Source organism: Bos mutus, chromosome 21 (assembly GCF_027580195.1).
Source record: "Bos mutus isolate GX-2022 chromosome 21, NWIPB_WYAK_1.1, whole genome shotgun sequence".
NCBI lineage: Eukaryota > Metazoa > Chordata > Mammalia > Artiodactyla > Bovidae > Bos > Bos mutus.
The window spans coordinates 27,034,188-27,059,690 of NC_091637.1; the positions used below are offsets into that span (position 1 = coordinate 27,034,188).

At 44.4% G+C, this 25,503-nt stretch overlaps 1 long non-coding RNA gene across 2 annotated transcripts; it reads left to right on the plus strand.

The window, feature by feature from the left end:
• The first annotated feature begins 1,473 nt into the window (after nt 1–1,473).
• LOC106700863 (uncharacterized) lies at nt 1,474–25,503 on the plus strand. Of its 2 annotated transcripts, XR_001351476.2 has the most exons (3): nt 1,710–2,070; nt 22,511–22,577; nt 25,300–25,503. It is a non-coding gene; the product is annotated as an uncharacterized lncRNA (long non-coding RNA). The 2 variants fall into 2 exon arrangements; XR_011461670.1 differs by lacking the exon at nt 22,511–22,577 and having other exon boundaries at nt 1,474–2,070.

A 25,503-nucleotide genomic window follows, 5' to 3' on the forward strand; every position in this document is an offset into this window, starting at 1 on the left:
CCAGCATCAGGGTCTTTTCCAATGAGTCAACTCTTCACATGAGGTGGAGTTTCAGCCTCAGCATCAGTCCTTTCAATGAACACCCAGGACTGGTCTCCTTTAGGATGGACTGGTTAGATCTCCTTGCAGTCCAAGGGACTCTCAAGAGTCTTCTCCAATACCACAGTTCAAAAGCATCAATTCTTTGGTGCTCAGCTTTCTTCACAGTCCAACTCTCACATCCATATGTGACCACTGGAAAAACCATAGCCTTGACTAGACAGAGCTTTGTTGGCAAAGTAATGTCTCTGCTTTTGAATATGCTATCTAGGTTGGTCATAACTTTCCTTCCAAGGAGTAAATATCTTTTAATTTCATGGCTGCAAACTGCAGTGATTTTGGAGCCAAAAAAAAAGTCTGACACTGTTTCCCCATCTATTTGCCATGAAGTGATGGGACAAGATGCCATGATCTTAGTTTTCTGAATGTTGAGCTTTAAGCCAACTTTTTCACTCTCCTTTTTCACTTTTCATCAAGAGGCTTTTTAGCTCCTCTTCACTTTCTGCCATAAGGGTGGTGTCATCTGCACGTATCTGAGGTTATTGATATTGCTGGGAGAAATATCTATAACCTCAGATACACAGCTGATACCACCCTTTTGGCAGAAAGTGAAGAGGAACTAAAGAGCCTCTAATAAAAGTGAAAGAGGAGAGTGGAAAAGCTGGCTTAAAACTCAACATTCAAAAAAGGAAGATCATGGCATTCAGTCCCATCACTTCATGGCAAATAGATGGGGAGACAATGGAAACAGTGACAGACTTTCTTTTCTTGGGCTCCAAAATCACTGCAGATGAAATTAAAAGACGCTTGCTCCTTGGAAGAAAAGTTGTGACCAACCTAGATAGCATATTCGGAGAAGGCAATGGCACCCCACTCCAGTACTCTTGCCTGGAAAATCCCATGGACGGAGGAGCCTGGTAGGCTGCAGTCCATGGGGTTGCTAGGAGTCGGACACGACTGAGCGACTTCACTTTCACTTTTCACTTTCATGCATTGAGAAGGAAATGGCAACCCACTCCAGTGTTCTTGCCAGGAGAATCCCAGGGACGGGGGAGCCTGGTGGGCTTCCGTCCATGGGGTGGCACAGAGTCGGACACGACTGAAGCGACTTAGCAGCAGCAGCAGCAGACAGCACATTAAAAAGCAGAGATGTTATTTTGTCAACAATGGTCCTTCTAGTCAAAGCTATGGTTTGTCCAGTAGTCATGTATGGATGTGAGAGTTGGACTATAAAGAAAGCTGAGCAACAAAGAACTGATGCTTTTGAACTGTGGTGCTGGAGAAGACTCTTGAGAGTCCCTTGGACTGCAAGGAGATCCAACCAGTCCATCCTAAAGGAAATCAGTCCTGAATATTCAATGGAAGGACTGATGTTGAAGCTGAAACTCCAATACTTTGGCCACCTGATGCAAAGAACTGATTCATTGGAAAAGACCCTGATGCTGGGAAACATTGAAGACAGGCGGAGAAGGGGACTACAGAGGATGAGATGATTGGATGGCATTACTGACTCCATGGACATGAGTCTGAGCAAGCTCTCGGAGTTGGTGATGGACTGGGAGGCCTCGTGTGCTGCAGTCCATGGGGGTCACAAAGAGTCGGACAGGACTGAGCGACTGAAGGGAACTGAACTGAAAAACGCAGGCGACTCGGGGGCGGGGTTGGGGGTTGGGCATAAAGGGTGGAGGAAGAGGGTAGGCCTCGGACCCTGCCGCGCCCCCCGGGACGCCTCAAGGGCGTGGGAACTACCAATCCCGGCGTGCCCCGGTCGGCGCGGGCGCAGGGGCCCGTGCGCGGTGGGTAGCCGTTGGCTGGACCAGCGGTTGCCTGGGTTGAGGAGATGGGCTCTGCGGGCGGTGGCAAATCCGGCCTAGTATGTGAAGTTGGCGGTGCCTGATGGCGCCTCTGACACGAAGCTGGGTGGGGTAGAGTAGAGGGTGGTAGTTGCGGCAGGTGGGAGAAGGAGGGAGGCGGCGGTGAATCACTTATAAATGACTCCGAAGCAGGACCTGGAGACTAAATTCCAGGAGGGTGAGTCTGAACCCCAGGGGAAAGGCCCCTAACGGCGCCGGAGAGAGACGGGGCCGGAGACGGCGGGGGTCGCGACCTGGGGACCCGGTGGGCACGGCTTTGTGCGGGGGAAGCGCATCGCGGCGGGGTATTTCTGTGCGTCGTGAGGCTAAAAATATTTTGGGAGGCGGAAGCGTTAGGCAGGCGTTAGAGTGGGAGAGGGAGCCCTTGCCACGTGGCACAGCCTTGGTACCGTGATTGTCGTTGAGAGGAAGAGGGCGCGGAGAAGGTAATCTGTTGTAGGGTGGCGGCGGCGGCTGTTTCGGGCGCCGTGCCGGGCTCCCCCGTCCGCTTGGGCGTTCGAGGGTTGTCGCTCCGGGGCAGCCGGAACCGGGAGGTGGGGTACTTCGCGGAGAGCGTGAGCTTTGCGCCTCCGGCTGGGAGAACTGCGTGTTAAGATGGCCGCCCCATCACAGGCGCCGGCGCCTAGGTTCCCGGCTTGCGGCTGCACACGCGGCTTTAGGGCAGAGGAGTGTCTCCTTCTTCCCCCGCCTCGGAGCGGGAACCCGTTCTTCTGCAGTGGCCGGCGTGGAGGTGGGTGGGGACAGGAGAAAAAGCGCGAGCATCCGAGTCGGCTTTGTGTCTCCCGAAGGTATCCTTTTGCCGTCCGAAAAGCCGAGTGCCAAGGTCCTATGGGAACGTGAGCGCGCTCTCGGCGCGCTGTGGATTAGTAAAACAATAACTGAAAACTGCCTTAATATGTTTTCATTTAGAAGTCCCGTTACCTTGATGTCAGCCTTTTAAGTACGGCAGTGGTTTGGCTAATTGCGGTAATATTTGATTAACAGTGATTTGAAAGTTGAGTTTTTACTGTCTCCCATCAACGTGTAGGCTGACTGTTGCTGCTGCTGCTAAGTCACTTCAGTCGTGTCCGACTCTATGTGACCCCATGGACGGAAGCCCACCAGGCTCCCCCGTCCCTGGGATTCTCCAGGCAAGAACACTGGAGTGGGTTGTCATTTCCTTCTCCATTGCATGAAAGTGAAAAATGAAAGAGAAGTCGCTCAGTCGTGTAGGACTCTTCACGACCCCATGGACTGCAGCCCACCAGGCTCCTCCGTCCATGGGATTTTCCAGGCAAGAGTACTGGAGTGGGATGCCATCTGATTGTAGAGAGCTTGATTTCCAGGGGAAGACAGCTCTGTAATTTTCACAATTACTTTATCTATTAATTTACGTTGGAGACTTAACAGTAAACTAAAGTGGAAGTGAAGTTTTGTAAGGCTAGCAACTTTAAAATTATCCTTCATTATCACAGAGTCGGACACGACTGAAGCGACTTAGCAGCAGCAGCAGCAGCAGCAGCAGCATTATGGCTGTACGTGTTAGTTACCATGGATGTCAAGATGTCTGCAAAAAATTGTAGGAATTTTCAAACTTTGATGTGTGTTAGAATTACTTTTAGTCATATACACAAAACCCAAGTGTATTGTAACTATGGAATATTTAAGAGGTTGCCGAGGTTGTTTTCCCCATAACTGACTCTTAATACTTGCTTTCTCCCACTCGGAGAAGCTATGTGACTACTTCTGTGGATTGCTTTTTTTAAACCAGATGTTTCAGAGCAAGGATTCTTGATGTAGGGTGTTTATAATTCAGAACACCCCTTGAACTTTGACGGGAGAAAGCTTTTTCTATTTTCTAACTAAAATTTGTAGTTCAGTTATGACTAGGTTTCCTCCCCCACAAAAAAGCAAAACAACCCTCCCACAGTAGTATTAGCTGTATGTTTTCACATCCCAGCATAAAGTTGTGGGAGATACATTCAGGTGTAATGTATGCTGTTCCTTATTTCAGAATTGTGGTAGCTCGTGGATCAGCAGCTAAATGTTTGTTGTAGCAATGAAGGAGCTCATAGAATACCACAGCACATGATATTCTAAATGTTTTTATAACTCTTTCAATACAGTTGGTTTCTTTTGTAGTACTGTTTTACATGTTTGTAGAAAAATTCTGGCCCAAAGACAACCGGACTGTGAAGGATCCATGGCACAAAAAATTAATCCTCGATGTAGGACATCGAAGGAAAATGACGCAGATTTGGGATAGTTAAGGATGGCTTTCTGGAGGAAGTGCTTTACTTCTAAACTGGCAGAATGATAGTGGGAGAGGAGATAGAGTAAAGGTGTATCCATGTGCTGCTGCAAGCAGTGAATTAGAGAAGAGGGCTGCAGAGGATGAGATGGTTAGATAGCATCACAGACTTCAGTGGACATGAATTTGAGCAAATTCTAGGAGACAGTGAAAAACAGGGAAGCCTGGCAGTGCTGTGACCTCATGGGTTAGTTAGTTAGTTCCTTTCTTGTAAGGAAAAAGGAATATTCTTTTGGAACTAACACCTTTATTAAAACACTGAAGAAGAATTGAGCTTCTGTAATGGTGAAAATATGAATGATGGTAAAGCTTTTATCATGATTCTTTTTTAAACTTGAAAGTTTCTCTTGTTAAACAATGGTACAGCATATATAAGCATGGAATCAAGATTGCTGGGAGAAATATCAATAACCTCAGATACGCAGATGACACCAGCCTTACGGCAGAAAGCGAAGAACTAAAGAGCCTCTTGATGAAAGTGAAAGAGGAGAGTGAAAAAGTTGGCTTAAAACTCAGCATTCAAAAAACTAAGATCATGGCATCCAGGCCCATCACTTCATGGCAAATAGATGGGGAAACAATGGAAACAGTGACAGACTTTATTTTGGGGGGCTGAAAAATCACTGCAGATGGTGACTGCAGCCATGAAATTAAAAGATGCTTGCTCCTTGGAAGAAGAGCTATGACCAATCTAGACAGCATGTTCAAAAGCAGAGACATTACTTTGTCAACAAAGGTCCATCTAGTCCAAGCTATGGTTTTTTCTAGTAGTCATGTATGGATGTAAGAGTTGGACTATAAAGAAAACTGAGCGCCAAATAATTGATGCTTTCAAACTGTGGTGTTGCAGAAGACTCCCTTGGACTGCAAGAAGATCCAACCAGTCAGTCCTAAAGGAAATCAGTACTGAATATTCATTGGAAAGACTGATGCTGAAGTGCCAATACTTTGGCCACCTGATGCGAAAAACTGACTCATTGAAAAAGACCCTGATGCTGGGAAAGATTGAAGGCAGGAAGAGAAGGGGACTACAGAGGATGAGATGCTTGGATGGCCTTACAGACTCGATGGACATAAGTTTGAGATGGACTAGGAAGCCTGGTGTACTGCAGTCCATGGGGTCACAAAGAGTCGGACACGACTGAAACGACTTAGCCCACAAGAAGAACACAAGATTTTTTTCATCTGTTACTTTGCTGGTTGCTGATAATCTGCAGCAGAATAACTTATTGACTTGTGTAAACTAATGAACTTTTAAAATAATGTGGTGTAAGTATTTTTCTTTAACTGAATTTGTTTTTGCATTTTAGCTTTTTGACTAGTTAGACTTTGAGAAAGCACAACTACAACTTTTGTTAGCTATTCTTGGATAGCTTATCTAGCCCATTGATTTAAGGTTTAGGGTGAGCTTCTGTGCTTATGGTTCTTCAGATTTGTTGGACTAACTCCCAACAAGTGACTTTATGACTGTTCAGCAGTATAACTTTGAATACTTAAGTGGTCTAAAGGCTTAAATAATGTTCTTTTCAAGAGGCTCATTAGGCTCATTTTGGCCACTAAAGAGTTTCCGTGTAGAGCTTGTCTTTGAAAGATAACTGTACTCAGGTAGTCTTTTTTTTTTTTTTCCTTCAGTATTTCTAAGTTAATTTTTTCTTTTTTATTTCAGTTTGTAAGTTGCCATGAAGGATAAACAAGTGAAATACTTTTTACATTTCAGTGGTTGGAATAAAAAGTACTAGATTTTTTAAAGCAATTTTTATTTATAATTTACAAGGAGGCTTTGTGTCATAAAATGATAGAAGCATATGCTTCTTAGTTCTTGCACAGTTATAATGTAAATATATATTAGAACAAAGCTGAACCATTTGTAGTATGATGAAAATATAGAAACTAGGGTATACAGCTGTTTTGTTTTACATTCTTGGCATATTTCTTGTGTTCTGGTATAATATGTAATAGTTATTCAGTTCAGTTGCTCAGTCGTGTCCGACTCTTTGCGACCCCATGGACTGCAGCATGCCAGTCTTCCCTGTCCATCACCAACTCCTGGAGCTTGCTCAAACTCATGACTAATAAGTCGTTAGCCCAGCTATTTTCTGGTTTTGATACATTTTATAACACCTTGAGTTTTTTTGCCTTAACACAGACTTTACCGACTAAAAATGGTATTTCAAGCAGTTTATACTCAAACCTCAATGGGTTTTTCTACCAAGAAAGGGGGAAAGATTTAGAAATTGCCTAATTTGTTTGACAGATGCGTTGACCAACTCAGGTTTTGAACTCTGGAAGCATAATTAAATACTAACAAAGTGAATTCACATGGTTCACTCTTAGCATATGGTTTAACACAGGTACAGAAATTTAATTCCAGACCTAGTTTTCTACTCCAAAGAGCTATTTTTAAAATAAAGCAGTGGTGTATCGATGTTGCTGGGCATCGACAGTGGTTGTAGACTGGACATATTCTACAATATTCAGCTTGTGGAGCTCTTTGTCCGTGATGGGTCTTTCTTCTTGGGGCCCACAAATACCACATCTGATTACTTATTCATTTTTGGTGTTTGTGATTGAATAGCCTGTAACATTTACTATGAGAGATTTTTATGTACATGTATGGCTGAGTCCTCTGCTGTTCACCTGAAACTATCACAGCATTGTTAATTGGCTATACCCCAATACAAAAGAAAAGTTTAAAGTTGGAAAAAGAAATGTTGTGTAGTTTTCCGGGTTGGTCTGTCAAAGTCTTGGAAAAATCCATTATTTGGAAACTAGGAGACCTGTTCGCTGAGCCAATGCCTGTGTTTAGCAGTGATGGATTTCTCAACCCACCCCACCCCCACTGGGCAGCAAGGGTGCACATTGCTCCAGTGAAACGTGATTTGTGTTCTTGGGTCTTCCAGTGTGATGATGGCCCATGTGTTCTGATATCTGTGCGTGTCACCCAGAGCCGGTGACAGCTATGGGGTGGGGAATTAGGAGATCCAGGAAGCCCCCAGCAGCTGCCAGCCAGCCAGGGCCTCCTCCTGAGAGGGGCACATTGAGGCCTGCTCTTTTCTTCTTGCCAGCCAGCCGCTATGGCGAGGATGGAGCAAGACCAGAAATATGTGCATGAACATCTGTTACAGTAGAGTGCCTGCTAAGTGTCAGTCGTGTGTTTTTGGTGTGTGTCCCAGCTTGCCTGCCAGGCCTACCCACCAGGAGCTACCTTGGATCTCTAGATCCAAGCTAGAGAGCAAGTCCTGGTGCTGCCCACCTGGCCTGACTGCTCGATTGTGAGTCCCTCAGGCAGACCTGACCTCAGCCCCGCCTGGACGTGCCTTATTCTGTGTCCGTGTGCAGCAAAGATTCTACTCGTGACCTTTCCTTGCTCTTCATGGGGCAGATAGGAGGGAGCTGGTGTGTGGCAGGGTGGACGGTGCCATCTGCTCTTGGGGGAATGTTCCTGCGCTGCAACTCTTCAGAGCAGGAGCCCCTCCAGATTGAGAGCTCTTGATTGTGTGTCTCCTTTGGACTTTCACAGTTTTTGGCTTTTCAGTTAATTGCATTTCCTCAAGGAATAGTTTTCTTCTTGATCACAAGCTGGTCAGTGCTTAATCAGCAGTGAGAAAGGTGCAGCTTCAATGGCTGTGTCACCCACCCCCTCCTGCCCCCACACCCGCCAGAGGCAGACATCTCTTGCTTGGGTTGACTTAATGAGGGAGCTTCCCTGGGGGCTCCTGGATATGGCAGTGTTCTCCCCACTCCCAGCTTTGGGGACCCTGCCTTAACTCTGCGTGTGTTGCTTCTTTCATCCATTATGAGATGACTTGTCTGATAATAAAAAAAGAGGTGCCAGGCACTTTAATGGCAGCCCCTAGCATTCCCTCCCAGCCCTCTCATCTGTGAGGTCTCTGCAGTGCTAGTGCTGGGGTGGGTGCCTTCTCTTTAGTTACCTCGGAACCCCTTTGCCAGGGGCTCCATCCAACCATCCATCCATTCATCTATCCATCCACTCATCCATCCATCCATCCACCTACCTACCTATTCTCTCATCCATCCATCTCTCCATCCACCCATCCATTCATCCATCCATCCAGCTGTCTGTCCATCCAACCATCCATCCATCCATCTCCATCCATCAGTCCACCCATCTCATCCAGCCGTTCATCCGTCCAGCCATCCACTCATCCATCCAACCATCCACACATCCATCCAACCATCTATCCACCCTTCCATCCATCCATCCATCAATCCAGCACCTGTCCATCCACTCAACCATCCATCCATCCAGCAGTGCATCCAACAGGTATTTCCCAAGTGCCTGCTCTGTTCCATCATTCTGATCCCTGTCTAGAGCTGGGTGGAGTCAGGAGAGGAGTGGAGGGGGGCTGATGGGGAGTGTGGGGGGAATCAGACCCTGAGTGTGACTCTGGCCCCAGAGGAGCCCAGGCTGGAAGGTGTGAGTACCTAGCATGGGGCAGGGGACTTGGTACCCCTTTGGAAGAGCAGGTGGATTTGCCTATCTAGAGCTCGGGCCAGAAGAGCCTCCAGGCAGAGGGGCCAGGCTGAAGCGGTGGTACCTGATATGGGGGTGGGGGCCAAATGTCTGGTGGTGGGATAATGTGGTTTGGGCAGGCCAGAGCCAGAGGTGGTGGGTCCTGACTGTCAGGGGCTTGAGCGTCCTTGGAGATATGGGGGCGTCTTGGTGTGGTTGGGGGCAGAACAGGTGGGGTGACACACACTGTCCAGTGACATATCTAGGAAATGTTTCTCAACACCACTTACTGAAGAAGACTAACTTTTCCTCCTTTGTTGAAGATTAATTGTCCATAGATGTAGGGGTTTATTTTGGGTCCCTCTATTCTGTTTCATTTATCCAAATGTCTAATTTTGTGCCAGTACCATGCTGTTTTGATTACTGTAGCTTTGCAGTATTGTCTGAAGTCTGGGAGAGTTAATGCCTCTTGCTTAATTAACTCTCTGGCATAATGATTGCACTTAGGCATCATGAGAACCATACAGCTTTATTTATTTATTTTTGGCTGCACTGGGTCTTATTCCTTTGCACAGACTTTCTCTTGTGCTGAGTGGGGGCTACTCTTTGTTGTGGTGCATGGGCTTCTCATTGCAATGATTTCTCTTGCTGTGGAGCACAGACTCTAGAGCATGGGCTCAGTGGTCATGGTGCACGGGCCTAGTTGCCCCACAGTATGTGAAATCTTCCCAGAGCAGGGATTGAACCCATGTCCTCTGCGTCAGCAGGCACATTCTTAGCCACTGAGCCATCAGGGAAGTCTCAGTAAATTCTTTTAAACACTCTTGATTATGTGGACATTGATATTGCCATCTGGTATAGGCAACTAGTATTTGTGTAAAAGCTTTTCTTCAACTAGGACAGGCAGCCCTTACATTGGGATTTCTTAGCTAGGAAAAAATGTCTTGGAAATGAATATATTAAAACTATGCAGAAACCGATGATCCTGTAGATCTAGGCTGGTGATTCAGAACCCCTGAAAATGCTGCAATAGAGAGGGGGCCAGTGAGATCCTCTAGCCTCATCTATTGCACACAAAGAGCTTCAGTAACTTGTTCTAGGCCTCCTGGATGACTGGTAGCAAAAGACATTCAGACTTTAACTTTAGCAGATATTGCCAACAGTCTCAAGGTGGTGTACTAATTCACTCCAACCAGTAGTATATGATGGTCCTGGCTTTTCTATATCACCAACACTGATCAGGGGTTAATATCCAAAATATACAAAAAACTTACACAAACTCAATATTAAGAAAACAACCTGACTGAAAAATGGACAGAGGACCTGAATAGACACTTTTCCGAGGAAGACATACAGATTGTCAACAGGCACATGAAAAGATGCTTGTTTAACATCACAATCAAATGGGAAATGAAAATCAAAACCACAATGAGATAATCACCTCACAACTGTCAGAATGGCTGTTGTTAAAGACAACAGATAACAGGTATTGGTGAGGATACTGGGAAAAGGGAAATCTTGTGCATTGTTGGTGGGGATGTAAATTGGAATAACCACCATGGAAAAGCTGAGGATCCCTCAGAAGGGTTAAAAATAGAACTATGAAGGACTTCCCTGGTCTTCCAGTGGTTAAGAATCTGCCTTGAAATTCAGGGGATGTGGGTTTGATCCCTGGTCGGGAAACTGAGATCCCATATGCCACAACTGAAAGATCCTGCATGCTGCAGTGAAGATCCCACAGCAGCTAAGACCCAGTGCAGCCAAATTAAAAAGAAAAATACAAACTTCCAGTTACAAAATAAATGAGTTGCAGGTATGAAATGGACAGTCTGTACAATGTCAGTAATTATTTAATATCTTTGTATGGTGACATATTGTAGCTAGACTTATTCTGGTGATCAGTTTGAAATGTATAGAAATATGTTCACTAATATTCACTATGTTCTCTAGCAAGAATTGACATAGTGTTATGAGTCAATTATATTTCAAAAACAAACTCATAGAAAAACAGATTAGGGTTTTAGCTTACCAGAGTCTGGGGGTGGGGAGAAAGGAGAATTGGATGAGGGCAGTCAAAAGGTTTTAAGTCAGTTTTGAAAGTTTTTAAATTTAATTCTTAATTTATTTTTGGCTGCCCTGGGTCTTCGTTGCTTTGTGGGCTTTGTCTAGTTGCAGTGGGTGGGAGCTACTCTCTAGTTGCAGGGTACGGACTTCTCACTGCAGTGGCTTCTCTTGAAAAGCATGGGCTCTGGCAAAGCACGGACTCTGGGGTGCGTGGGCTCAGTAGTTGTGGTGCACAGACTTGGTTGCCCCATGGCATGTGCAGTCCTCCCAGAGCAGGGACTGACCCCATGTCCTCTGTATTGGCAGTCAGATTCTTAACCACTGGACCACCAGGGAAGTCCAGATTAATTAGTTTTAAGATAAATAAGTAATAAGAATATAACATACAACATGATAAACATAGCATGACTGTATGTTATTTATGAAAGTTGTTAAGAGATTGTGAGTTCTCATAAGAAAAGTAATTTTTTATTTCTTTAATATTTTTTCACCTATATGAGATGATGGATGTTTACTAAACATGTGATACACTTCATGATGTGTGTAAATCAAATCATTGTGCTGTATACCTTAAACTTACACAGTGCTGTATATCAATTATAGTGTAATAAAACTGGAAGGGAAAAAAATGAATAACAAATTCATAATAAACTCCCAGCTGTTTTATAGGTGCTGACATTTTTGTCAGTGTTTTCTTTAATAAAAGCATTTGAAATTCCATATTATACTGCTATAGGTAGAATCACTGAAGTCCAGATTCTGAGTGTTATTCAAAATATTGAATTTCCACAATATAACATGATACTTTGCTTTGCCAGGGTTGTTTTGTTGGAGGGGGAAGGATAGGGGAGTGTTAAAGATGAGTTAAATTGAATGCTGTTACCAATTTCTTTTAGGCTTGACCCCACTGAGAAACTAGTTTTGGTTTCTGTAAATACTGCTTTTAGACTGGAGACAGTGGCTTCTGTAGCTGGCTTCTCTTTTGCTTTTTAGTGAGGTCCTGGCCAAGGAGTCTATGGTATGTCTCCAGAAAGCCCTGAGTCACCTTTGGGAAATATGGGAGTTGATTGGGATTCATGTTAACAAAGAAAGATTGGCCGTTTGTTAAATATTGAAGCTGGGTGATGGCTACACAGGGATTCATTGCATTCCAATAGTCTGCTTTTGATTGTTTGAAAACTTCTATAATAGGTTAACCAAAAACAAAACAACAAACCTTCTTTGCTCACCGAGTATTTTTTACTGAGCTTTCCCTCACTCCCTCCCCTTTAGTTAGATCAAATCTCAGCTGCACAGAAAGGAAGAAGCTGCGATTTGCAGATGAGTGACACATACATCCACCAGATCACAGGGACTTGAGTGCCTTCTGTACTAAGTTTGCTAGCCTCTTGAGTCTGGCCCCAAGGTTGCTGTGAGTTGCCCATTCCGTCCAGAGTAACTTTCACTCCAGCTTCGGTGATCTTGTCACCTGTTGCCTCCTCCAGCAGATGCCACACCTGTGCCCTCTAATGCAGCTCACCCTCATCCAGTATGATGTGAAAGTCCTTCATGGTGTTAGGAACTAGGACTGACTGGAGATAGGGCACCATGGAGTCCTCTGACCCCTGCCCAATGAATCTCTATTCCCCTGTCCAGCCTCCCAGCTTGGGCTGGGGCAGTGGGGGACCAGGGAGGAGAGAATGACAGTATCCCCAACACCTCAGTGCCAGTAGATTAGGATCTGAGACTCTGACCGTATAGAGTAGGGATGGGTCAACCTGCAGGAAGTGTAGACCACCTTAACTGGCAAAGGTAAAAGGCAGGGCTTTCTGCCATTGTGGATTGGCTGGTGGGTTGGTCTTCCCAGGTATAGTTAGTGGAAAAGAACCCGCCTGCCAGTGCAGGAGACATAAGAGACATGGGATGGATCCCTGCATTGGAAAGATCGCTGGAGGAGGGTATTGCAACTCACTCCAGTATTCTTGCTTGGAGAATCGTCATGGACAGAGGAGCCTGGTGGGCTACAGTCCATAGTGTCGCAAAGAATAGGACACGACTGAAGTGACCGAGCACACACATCAGGTTTCCCAGCCATTTTTTCATTCACTCAACCAATATTGAAATCTATGTTGGGGGAATTCCCTGGAGGTCCAGTGGTTAGGACTCCATGCTTCCATTGCAGGGGACATGGGTTCAATCCCTGGTCAGGGAAGTAAGATCCCACTTGCCACTCACCAAAAAAAAAAAAAAATTCTTAAAGATTCGGGGGATAAAAAACAAACACAACTATGTTGGGGTTGGAACTACGGCAATGAAACAGGTCTCCTGCCCTTTTGGGATCTACTTTCTAATGGGAAGGTGATAATGAATTATGCATTACTAATATATTTCAAACACTGGGAAAAACTAATCTGGGTGTGGTTATAGTTAAGACCATGAAGGGAGCTTAGACTAGGGTGATTAAGGAAGGCCTATGAACATTTGATCTGAGACCTGAGTGGTAAGGACCCAGCCAAGTGAAAATTTGGGGACAACAAACTAGTAAGTGCAAAAGCCTGAGATTAGCATTTATAACAAAGTGAAAGTGAAGTCGATCAGTCGTGTCCGACTCTTTGTGACCCCATGGACTGCAGGCTCCCAGGCTCCTCTGTCCATGGGATTTTCCAGGCAAGAGTACTGGAGTGGGTTGCCATTTCCTTCTCCAGGGGATCTTCCCGACTCAGGGATTGAACCTGGATCCTCCCACATTGCAGGCGGACGCTTTACCCTCTAAGCCACCAGGGAAGCTGGAGAACAAAAGATTTAAGCTAGTGAGCATTAGGATGGTAGGGGATGAGGTAAATGGAAAACATCCAAGGTAGTAGTAAATGCTTCTGTTTTTTTGTAGTCCCCTAGGAAAGGGCACGGAGAAGGCAATGGCACCCCACTCCAGTACTTTTGCCTAGAAAATCCCATGGACGGAGGAGCCTGGTAGGCTGCAGTCCATGGGGTCGTAGAGTCGGACACGACTGAGCGACTTCACTTTCACTTTTCACTTTCATGCATTGGAGAAGGAAATGGCAACCCACTCCCGTGTTATTGCCTGGAGAATCCCAGGGATGGGAAGCCTGGTGGGCTGCCCTCTATGGGGTCGCACAGAGTCGGACACGACTGAAGCGACTTAGCAGCAGTAGCAGCAGCAGGAAAGGGCAAGTCAAATCATGTGCAGGAATTAGAAATGCCTATTTAAGCAGTCGAATAGCATCTTGCTGCTCTAAGGTTCTAATGGCAGATTAGGTTCTAACATCATAAAAATACCATTGTTTTTATTGTAAGTTACATGAAAGTGACAGAGTGGTGAGAACAAAGGCCATGTGTGGCTACTGCTCTGCTCTGTTACCAGAATCTGAATTCCTTTGACTGGCATGTTACAGGGCCTTGCCCACTTATACTGAGCAAATGCTCCAGTTAACAACAGTCAGTGATACTATAATTGCTATTAATGACATTTGAAGTAGCAACAAGATACATGAACAGACTATCAATGACAGGGTTGGGATACCAGTGTTTTCACTAGAAAAGCATTTTGTATATATTTAATGCATATATATTAAATTCTGACTATCCCATTTTGCTGGTAAATTGTTAAAATGAGACATTGTTGAGAACTGTCATTGGACTCTTATGTTGCCTGAATATGTCTCTATTTGTCTTTTGATAAGTCACTTTCTGGTGATTATATTCATTAAATATTTCTAAAAGAAACAGTGTAATTAACAGAAATTATGCCAGGATTCCTGGAATTTTAGAAGCCTTAAAAAAAAGTAAGACCTGGGTTCAAGTCTCAGTGCTGTCATGTACTCACAGTTGCATGGCCGTGGGTATATCCAAAAACCCTTGAGACTGAATTTGTAAAAGTAATCTATTATCTGTTCTGCCTAGATCACAAGAACCTTGTAAAAATCTGATAAAAAACTGTAAAATAAGATTCTGCTTAAGCTTTTGGAAGTGGCAGGAGATTATGCTGAGAGCCTGTAAAGCCTGTGCATGCCCTGTATTTTTTGTGTTTGGACAGACCCCCACACCCTAATCTTTTTCAGAGCCCCAGCAATTAAAAGAGGATCAGCTTTATACTGGGTGTTTGCTGCTGCTAAGTCACTTTAGTCGTGTCCAACCCTGTGCCACCCCATAGATGGCAGCCCACCAGGCTCCACTGTCCCTGGGATTCTCCAGGCAAGAACACTGGAGTGGGTTGCCATTTCCTTCTTCAGTGCATGAAAGTGAAGTCGCTCAGTCATGTCCGACTCTTAGCGACCCCATGGACTGCACCCGACCAGGCTCCTCCATCCATGGGATTTTCCAGGAAAGAGTACTGGAGTGGGGTGCCATTGCCTTCTCCAGTACTGGGTGTTTCAGTTCAGTTCAGGTCAGTCGCTCAGTCGTGTCCAACTCTTTGCAACCCCCGAAAATAAAAACCTCTAGGCCCCAGCGATTGACCCCAATAAAAATAGAAATCCAGGCCCTTGTTCTCTCTACCCATGACCGTGTGGTGTGGCCTCAGGTTTGCCATGTAATTTCCAGGTCCAGTAAGTGTTAAACTTCCCCTTCCCACTGCCATAGTTTGTTGATGATTATTGAAGGGAATCTTGTAATCTTAAGACCCACAAGGGCTGGTCCAGCCACAGCACTGGTTATTGATAGACTGAGCCCGACCCACAACACCGACAACATTAAGTTGACAGATGGAGGTCTGTGAGGTAGTAATTTGACCTAGAGCACCCAGAGGACAGGTCCTAGATAAGTGAAGGACGGCCACTTCCCCAGTGATGTGAATAGAGTACAAGATTGAGAGTGTGGAAGGTAAGGAGGAGGCCAAGAGGCTTTAATAGCTCTTTACTTAATGGCCTGACTTTTCTCTGAAAGAAAAAGTTATTTACTGATCCCCAAAGGGGAGTTGACAGGTAAGAATTTGGAAGAGTTGAAAAGGCTGGTATTCAATACACAAGAGGAAGCTGACAGAAGAGAGGTGTTATAGGCTCATAAAATCATAAAACACCCTTCATTCTAAATCTCAACCCCAAAGTTACTCTGATGAGAATGAAAAGTGGAACATGACCTAAAGAGGACTATTTAGCAATATTTATCAAAATGCAAATCCATTTAGCTTTGGCTTCAGCAACCCTACTTCTGGGAATGTGAATAACAGATACTTCTGGCAGATACGTAGATTGATGTGCACACAAATTTATGTACTAGAGCACTATTTGTTATAGCGAGTGAGTGGAAACAATTCAAGTGCCCACCATAAAAGACCAGTAAAATAAACTACAGTTTGTTAAGCATCTACAAAACAGAATGAGGAGTGCTCTTTTGAGAAGTGGAATGGTATGTATTGAGTGAATAAAGCACAGTATAGAAAAGTATTTATAGATTCTGTTTTCACTATGAAAGTGGAAACATTCTATATTATGAGCTTGCTTGTATTTGCAGAAGGAAACCTAGAAAGTGACACACACAAAAAATTATTAAAAAGAGGATCCATAGGACACTAGGAGGGTTAACAATGGAAACAGTGTCAGACTTTATTTTTCTGGGCTCCAAAATCACTACAGATGGTGACTGCAGCCATGAAATTAAAAGACGCTTACTCCTTGGAAGGAAAGTTATGACCAACCTAGATAGCATATTCAAAAGCAGAGACATTACTTTGCCAACAAAGGTTCGTCTAGTCAAGGCTATGGTTTTTCCTGTGGTCATGTATGGATGTGAGAGTTGGACTGTGAAGAAGGCTGAGCACCGAAGAATTGATGCTTTTGAACTGTGGTATTGGAGAAAACTCTTGAGAGTCCCTTGGACTGCAAGGAGATCCAACCAGTCCATTCTGAAGGAGATCAGCCCTGGGATTTCTTTGGAAGGAATGATGCTAAAGCTGAAACTGCAGTACTTTGGCCACCTCATGCGAAGAGTTGACTCATTGGAAAAGACTCTGATGCTGGGAGGGATTGGGGGCAAGAGGAGAAGGGGACGACAGAGGATGAGATGGCTGGATGGCATCACTGACTCAATGGATGTGAGTCTGAGTGAACTCCAGGAGTTGACGGACAGGGAGGCCTGGCGTGCTGCGATTCATGGGGTCGCAAAGAGTCGGACACGACTGAGCAACTGATCTGATCTGAGGAGGGTTAACACTTCTCAAAGCATATGCCCTGTTATACTGTTTCAATTTTGAGCCATATGTAATGTATTATGTATTCAAAACAAAAAACTTAGTCTGTCTTGGAGCTGCTCCATGGCTTCCCACGACTGGGTCCTGCACAGGGCACCTGGCACCTCCATTTGTCTCTGAATTTTCTGGAACTGGATGGCTTTTTTCTGTTGTTTCAGGGCACTGGGGAGAGAACTCTTAGGTAGGAAGTTAGGTAGAAGCATCAAGGAGAGGCCTGGCTGAAAGGGATGCAAACCCATCTCTAAACTCCATCCCAGACACACCCAGGAGAGCTCACAGATATGCTGCAAAATAACCACAGGGTCTTTTCAACTCTTGCACAGGCTCCCTAAGCACATAGTGGATAGAAGTGGGACTCTCCAAGTAACCTTAAGCATTAAGGGCTCATGAATATTCTACATCTAATTATAACAGATGGAATTATGGGAAGACATAAACAGCATTGCATGCATGCTAAGTCGCTTCAGTCGTGTCCGACTCTGTGCAACCCTATAGACGGCAGCCCACCAGGCTCCGCCGTCCCTGGGATTCTCCAGGCAAGAACACTGGAGTGGGTTGCCATTTCCTTCTCCAATGCATGAAAGTGAAAAGTGAAAGTGAAGTCACTCAGTCGTGTCCGACCCTCAGCAACCCCATGGATTGCAGCCTACCAGGCTCCCCCGTCCCTGGGATTCTCCAGGCAAGAGTACTGGAGTGGGGTGCCATTGCCTTCTCCGGTCTAGTACATGCTGCTGCTGCTGCTAAGTCACTTCAGTTGTGTCGACCCTGTGTGACCCCATGGACGGCAGCCTACCAGGCTCCCCGTCCCTGGGATTCTCCAGGCAAGAGTACTGGAGTGGGGTGCCATTGCCTTCTCCAGGTCTAGTACATAGAAGGAGGTAAATAAATGGTTCCACTCCCTCCCCTGTTCCCATGCTGTTGGCAGTATCATAGAGTATTTGGGGAGCACCCCAGCTGTAATGTTAACTAGTGGGACTTAACCCAGGTCAGAGTGACCAAGGCTAGTTTGGCATATAAGGCTCAGAGCCTGACTTTGGCTTTCAGATGTCCAGATGTCTTCACTGACAGTGAGCAGGGGTCGATGGCTGCTGGATCTCTTAGCCAGCTGACATTCTGCAGATGGCACCTGGAGTGATGTGGAATTTTGAGCATTACATTGCTAGTGTGTGAAGTAGTGCAATTGTGCGGTAGTTTGAACATACTAGTTGTCAGTCATGAGTTTGGGGTTGTTGCAAGATAGGAATATAGAGAGCTCGTGTCTTGTAAGTGAGACAGCCCTTAGTAGCTGGATGTCATTACTAGAAACAAGCGTGCTTTGGAACAGATGCAAAAAGAGCCAAGAGACCCTTTCCCAAGGTCCAGGATACACGGCTTTTCCCGGACTCCGCAGCCAGACCATCCCATTAGCTTCCTCGGCTGTGGCCACCACCATGTTCCGCTACAGCCCTTGTTCCCTTGTCCTGTGAGACCCTGCGCAGGGACCCTCACCTGACAGTCGGTGGTTTTTTCTGGCCCTGTTGCCTGAGGTGCAGCATGCAGGCTAGCTGCTCTACATTCCCAGACTTCAGATGAGAGTTTCCCTTTGAAGCAGGGCCTTCCTGTGCTCCAGCTCCTCCTCTTCCTCAGTTTCTTTCAACTCCATAGGATCCAGGTGTACTGGTAGCAGCTACAAGGTACATAAAAGATGATGCCGGATCTCCACAGATGAGTCCCCTGTCATCCACAAGGATCTTGCCCTCTCTGCCTCTGTCCTGTCCCTGACCTTTGTGGTAGGTTCCCTTTGCTGTCTACTTTCACATCTCCTGCTCCAAAAGGTCAGATTCAAAGTACTGATTAGGGAGGTTGTACCTGAAACCTCCTCATGTCCCTGAATCATTCCACTGAGACAGAGCAGTCTATTTAGTACACAGGCCACCCTTCATCCTTCCCCACCTCCTTGAGACCGCACATTTGGACTGCCCAACAAACTATGAAGAGTGGAGCCAGCCTGACAGCAAGCCATGGGACTGTAGCTGGCTTAGGGAAGGAACAGACCTGACTGGAGAGCAGGATGAACAGGGCAGGCAGTTCTTACCTCATTTCTGCAGTTTAGTTACCACTGTGACAATTCCAAGTTCGTGAGGCTGTTGGGGCCCTTCCAAAATCTGTTCTGAAAACTAGAGCCTGGCTCTCTATTCTGTTAGTTCTCTCAAGTAGGAGGGTTTCTGGCCTGGGGAGCTGACATTTGGAAGGAGTCACACTGGCAGCCTAGTACTTTGGGGACTCCTTGCGCAGATGCCATTGGAGATAAACAGAGGAGGACATGACTAAACTAGCTGGTGATTTTTCTTCTTTTTTTAATTGCTGAAGCCCCCACAAAACCTGCCTTGAAAACACGGTTTTAACCTGGTCTCGTTGGCATCGCTGATAAATTCTATGAAGGGGGTGGGAGTGATGGTGATTTTGTTATTTTTCCTTGTCAGCTAACTGGAGGTTCCCACTCTAGTGCTGAGAGTAATTGAAACAGTGATGTTTCAGCTGTTGGTAGCTGGGCCAGGAGGCTCAGTCCAGGTCATAAGTCAGCCTAACGAGATCTAGGGGCTGGGTGCAAATTGTGGGGACATCTTCTGAGTGAAAGCTGCAGCCCAAAATATCCTCTGATGCCCAGTGGTGTGAGTGATGAGCTAGATGCTTACCACTTTCATACTTGCAGTTATTCAGGTTCATGGCCAGCTATGTGGAATGGAGAAAGAACAGAAATCAGGCAGAGGGAGAAAAGGACCCTGGGGTGCCAGGCACCCAGATGAAGAGATCATGCACAGATGAACAGTGCAATTTATGTTCTCTGGAAGCCACTGAAAGGAAAGACCTTGCGTGCTAAGTGGCTTCAGTTGTTTCTTTGCAACCCTATAGACTGCCATGCTCATCTCTGTCCATGGGATTCTGCAGGCAAGAATACTAGAGTGGGTTGCCATGCTCTCCTCCGCTGGATCTTCCCGACCTAGGGATCTAACCTGTGTTTCGTGCATTGGCAGGCTGGTTCTTTACCACTGGCACCACCTGGGAAAGACCAGGATAATATAAATGTGCTGAAATACTAAACCAAGCCAGCCCAAACGATCTCTGTTTCCTGTCCTCTTTCCCCGGCTAAAGGGAAGACTTCGAATCCCAGCCCAGCTGCAGAAGGGCAGAGGGTTACCCTCTGGAGATGGGCAAGTGAGGGGGTCAAGGGGACGTTTACCTGTGTTTTGGCCCTCTCTTTTTTCTCCCACCTTCTGAATCATCTGGCTCAGCTGGGGTTATGATTTTCTTTGGGATTTTCTTGGGTACGATGGATAAAGGAACTCCATTCCTAAATGCATTATAGCCAGCCTTTGAGAGTGCCTCCTTAGAAGGGTTGGAAGGGATGGTACCTTCCCCTTCAATACATTCCTCCTGGGAAGCCTCTTCACCATCCTCTTCCTCTGATTCACTGGTCTTAACAGGTCTTACTGAGCGACTTCACTTTCACTTTTCACTTTCTTGCATTGGAGAAGGAAATGGCAACCCACTCCAGTGTTCTTGCCTGGAGAATCCCAGGGACAGGGGAGCCTGGTGGGCTGCCGTCTATGGGGTCGCACAGAGTCGGACACGACTGAAGCAATTTAGCAGCAGCAGCAGCAGCAGCAACAGGTCTTACAGGCCGTTGCCATGGACACGAGGGCGGGCCCCCTATTAGAGAAGAGTTCTGAGGGTCAGTCAGCTTTAAAGCAATTACAGAAGGTAGCCCTTCAGCCCTCTGCTTCCCATGAGAATATGAGAATAAAATCTGAGGGGGGAAATGAAACAGAAGAAAAGGGGCAGGGCACAATCTTTTAAAGAATGACATAATCCAAGGGCATTACACAGGCTGAATATAATCGAATAGGTTCAGGATGGTGGACTAGACAGTTTCCAATAGACCTTGAGCCTCAATACACTCTTTGTAACACATCAGCAAGCTAAGTGATACACCCACAAGTGGGTGGAGGCCCAATTTAAATGTAAAAAAAACTCTTAGAAATATATTTTAGGATCCTTCCAGATATTCTAAAACTTAAAACTTAAAGTTGTGCTGAAATAAGTGATGAAAGGTTTGTAGAAAATGGACCCCAGTAAGGGTTTTGTAGGTGATCAGTCAGGATTGACTAAGCCTAAAATAAGTTATTAATTCAGTAAATGAACCTTTAAGCTGGTGTAAAACGGAAATTCGGTTTTTCTCTGTTAAAACAGACAAGTTTTCTGAAGATGCTAAACTGTCTTTCATAACAGATTTCAAATTTATTTACCTTTTAAATAATCTGTATTTGCCTCTGTTATTGTCACTTTGGCTAAGTTTCACAGTGACCTATGCCCCTGCTGTATTTTAAAATGTTTGGGTGTTCCTTTGACAGGGCTTCCAAGATCAAATTATAATAAAGTTCCTTTGACCTCTAACTAAATTTGGAGTGCTTCAAAGGGCCCCTGAGGGACCCCAAAGGGAGATACTAAACTAATCAAGTTCATTTGGTGTGTTAAACTATAAAGGAAGTGTTTTCCAATAAATAAGTTTTATAGTAAATGGTACAGATATTCTAGAGATTGTTTGGAGTTCCTAAGAATCTGATATGTCCTGATAAAATATTATTAGTCATAATTTTTGTTATGAAGGTGTTGTATGGCACAGCAGTAATCAGATATAAACTTGCTTCCTTAAGTCTTTTGTTAATATACACAGTTATGGTTTTACTCTAATGTCTTTGCAAAATGTTTCCTCTTCATATAAACAGGACTTTACAAGTTTCTGACTTTTAGAACATTCTAATGAACTGAGTAAAAATAATTGAAGAATTCTATTGAGAAAACTGATGATTTCCTAAAGCTGTTAACAAAAAGGATTAGTTACATAGAACTGAGTAAACTGCTAAATACGGTTGAATATGGTTTCTATCTTAAAGAATTATTGATTTAAATCTGTGTTTTCCAGGTGTATGTAAAACTCCTTCAATTAATTATGACTTGCAGTAGTTTGGTAGATTATACCTTTTGGAACATCTGTCTTTTTCTCTGTACCTGGTTGATCGTGCTAGTAACATATGCTTGTCTCAGAGATTAAGTCGTGCATAAGTGTGCATGGCCAGTACAGTGAAATTGCAGATAGCTCATTAAATCAGTTATGGCTCCTTTGGTCACTCAACAATTATAACTGGATTATAACTAGTTACACCAATCATTAGTGAATTTGCTCTTTGTTTTCAGATTGTGCTTTGTGTGTCTATGCTGTACTATGTCATTGTCTGTATGACTTATATCCTGTTTAATTTAGATTGTTATCTCTTAACAGTAACCAGTGTGTAAATCAGGCCTCCAACAAAACTAATATGACTAAACATTTTGAGAAAATAATTGTAATAGTGTGGTTCTAGGTATGGGAAGAAACAACAAGGGATAATGTCTCCTGGATTACAGTTAGAATCCAGAAATTTTTAGTTATTGATTGGGCCTGGTCCAAAACTTAACACCTGGTGTGACATCAAAAATTTTTTGACTCTATTGGGATGAACTTTCCAGCGCCTTGGGACTAAAGTTAATCATGAAATGTTTTCCAGATAATGGTTATTCATGACCAAGAAGGAAAGACCTGAGGCATGGAATGAGCGATTGCAGCCTTTCAGTGTGAGTCAGCGGGCCCTGAGAAAGGGGAATGCCTGCCCCCTGGCCTTCATTCAACTACAGCCACTCCAACTACTCCCTATGGTGAACCTAGATGAAACTGAGAATGCAGGATTACAGGCCCCAGTTACCTATGATTTAATGAGCCCAGAATCTTGCATCTTCCCATGCGTAGAAAGATGCTAAATTTCTTAGCTTGAGATGCTGCCTTTTATGTTTGAAGTTCAGTATTTCTAAATTTGCAGGGGTAAACTTCTCTTCCAAGAGGAACAGAGGAAGACTAGTCTTGACATTTAAAAACACCAGCACTAATGGCAGGCACTCCCAGGAAGACAGGCAAAATGGACCCCCTTCTCTCACAAGATGGTGAGATGGACATTGAGAGGGGGAGTTGTAACCTGGAAGGGTTAGTTTTAAATTTATACTGGGTCTGCTTCTGTGACTTTAACCCTTTTTGTTATTGTAAGCATTACGTATGGCCTGCAGCCTGAGCCACCCACCTGTGAAGGACTGTAAAGAAGTAAAACTTAACTCATTCCCCTGCCTTCCCATTCTAGGGGACAGTTGCAAGCATTGAATAGTCTTTTTACTTTACTATGTTTCCTTACCTCCCCCCACCCAATAAAAAAACCTAGCAACCAGGCTCTGAGAAGGTGGTTATTTTGAGGTGCTAGCCTGTTATCTTCTTAGCTGGCTCCCCAATTTAATTCTCTTCCTTGCCTCAACACCTCATCTCTCAAATCCATTGGCCTGTCATGCAGTGAGCATAGCTAGCTTGGACACAGAAGGCTGTATGAGGCTCTTAAATCTAAATGCTGTAAAGGTTTGTCAGCCAGACTTACACATAGCAGGCCTTGGTCATCTGAACAAGAAACCTTGATGCATACCAACTGCTTATAAACTAGCAAGTACATATTGTAATATAAATACCTGGTTCATAACTAAGCATTTAAATGAAGCCATGAGGCTATTAACATTAGGCTATGGTAATTTACATTTTAAAGCCTCCTCTATGCTTGGAACAGTTAAATCATACTAAGGATAATCAGTCTAGTAATACTAGAAAACAGGCTGGGTGCCTTATGGACAATGTCAATATATATAGTTTCCCTAAGAAATAAGGATTGGTACAGAACAAGCTAAGTCAGATGACTTTGGTATATACTGGGCTACACCTAATGGAAGTTCTTAAGTTCTTATTTATGGCCTTACTATTAACTGCTAGCTATTTTGTTTCATATTGTTTTGTATATTGCCTGTTTCATAGTGTGGTCCCTTACGTTACCAACTATTTGACCGAGTCACTGATAAAATGATAGTATACAGTCCCATATAAGGTCAGTAATTGCAACAGTGTAACTCTAGATATGGGAAAAAAGAACAAAAGGGAATAAATATTTTCCTGGACCACAAGAGATTCAGAAGCACAGGTAGTCCAGAGAATTTTGAATACTGTTTTATGGCCTTGTCCAGTGACAGCACATTTAGTGGCCTATCAACAAAATCTTCATAAGACTTGGGAATGAGCATTCTTAGCACCATGGGACAAAATGGTCATGTCATGCCCTCAAACCATAGTCAGCTTCATGAACCTGAAGGGGCTCAGCCAATTGGCACTTGCCATCTATCTCTACAGAAATTAAATCATGGCCACTGAAGCTGCTGACCTTCAATAACCCCTGAAAGGAATTCAGGGTGGAAATTAGGAATGAGGCACTCTATGCTCTGGAAAAATTGGCAGAAGACGCCTTCAGATAGTTAAACACTTTCAGGAGGAGATTTTTTGTAAGCCCTGAGTCTTGCATCTTCTCTTGTACCTAGAGAAACATTAACATCATTGACAGTGACAGTCGCTTTGGCTATTTAAGGAAAAATTATGGTTAAAATCAACATAGAGTAGTTAAAAAACTGATTAGGTGACACTATGGTGTGATTTCAGACAAGTCCTTGTATTGTTAACAACTTGAGTTTTCTGACCTGTGTTAGACTTAGGATACTGTCAGCCATTCGAAAAATAAAAGCAGCAGATAACTACAGCCTTACTTTTTAAAGAAAGAAAAAGAAAGTGAAGTCGCTCAGTCATGTCCGACTCTTTGTGACCCCATGGGCTGCAGCCCACCAGGCTCCTCCGTCCATGGAATTTTCCAGGCAAGAGTACTGGAGTGGATTGCCATTTCCTTCTCCAGGGGAGCTTCCTGACCCAGGTATTGAACCCGAGTCTCCTGCATTGCAGGCAGACGCTTTTACCGTCTGAGCCACCAGGAAAGCACTCCACTTTTTAAAGGTCTCTTCTTATAACTCTTACATGTGTAGAAAGAGAAATTGCTCTGGACTGTATGTTGCACAGAAAAAAAATGCATGTGTAATGATCAATAGCCACTTTAAAGGTTAAGACCTACTTAAATAAACCTAGACAACTGGCTACCTGGCTACAAGTCTCCTTGAAGTGTTAAATCTAAATTAGGATTCAAGCTTAATTTTTTCTATTTTGTCTGTTAATGTTGAGATTGTCATTCCTCCAACTACTACTGAGTCCAAATGGCTCCATCCCTTTGGACAGGATGACCCAAGCACTGACTATGTCTGGAACACAATCAAAATTGTCATCAAACAAGACTTGGTTCTTACTCTTGGCTTTGATCCCTAGCTGCAGTAACAGTTTTACTCATCTATGCCTCTGTTTTTTTTTTTTTTTCTAAATATCTGTTTCATTTTGTCTCTCCAGATGACACAGATTCACATCAAGATAAAGATGATGTGCAAAGAAAACCCATGCCCCCAAAGAGATTACAGCCACTCCTCCAGACAGATCCAGCAGGAATAACCACAAAAGTCACCTTGGGGCCACTTAATAGAACAGGGTGAGAGCTCCATGACCCCAACAGCATTAAAGAAGTTAGAGAAGACTGCCGTCTGTCCCTTATCACCC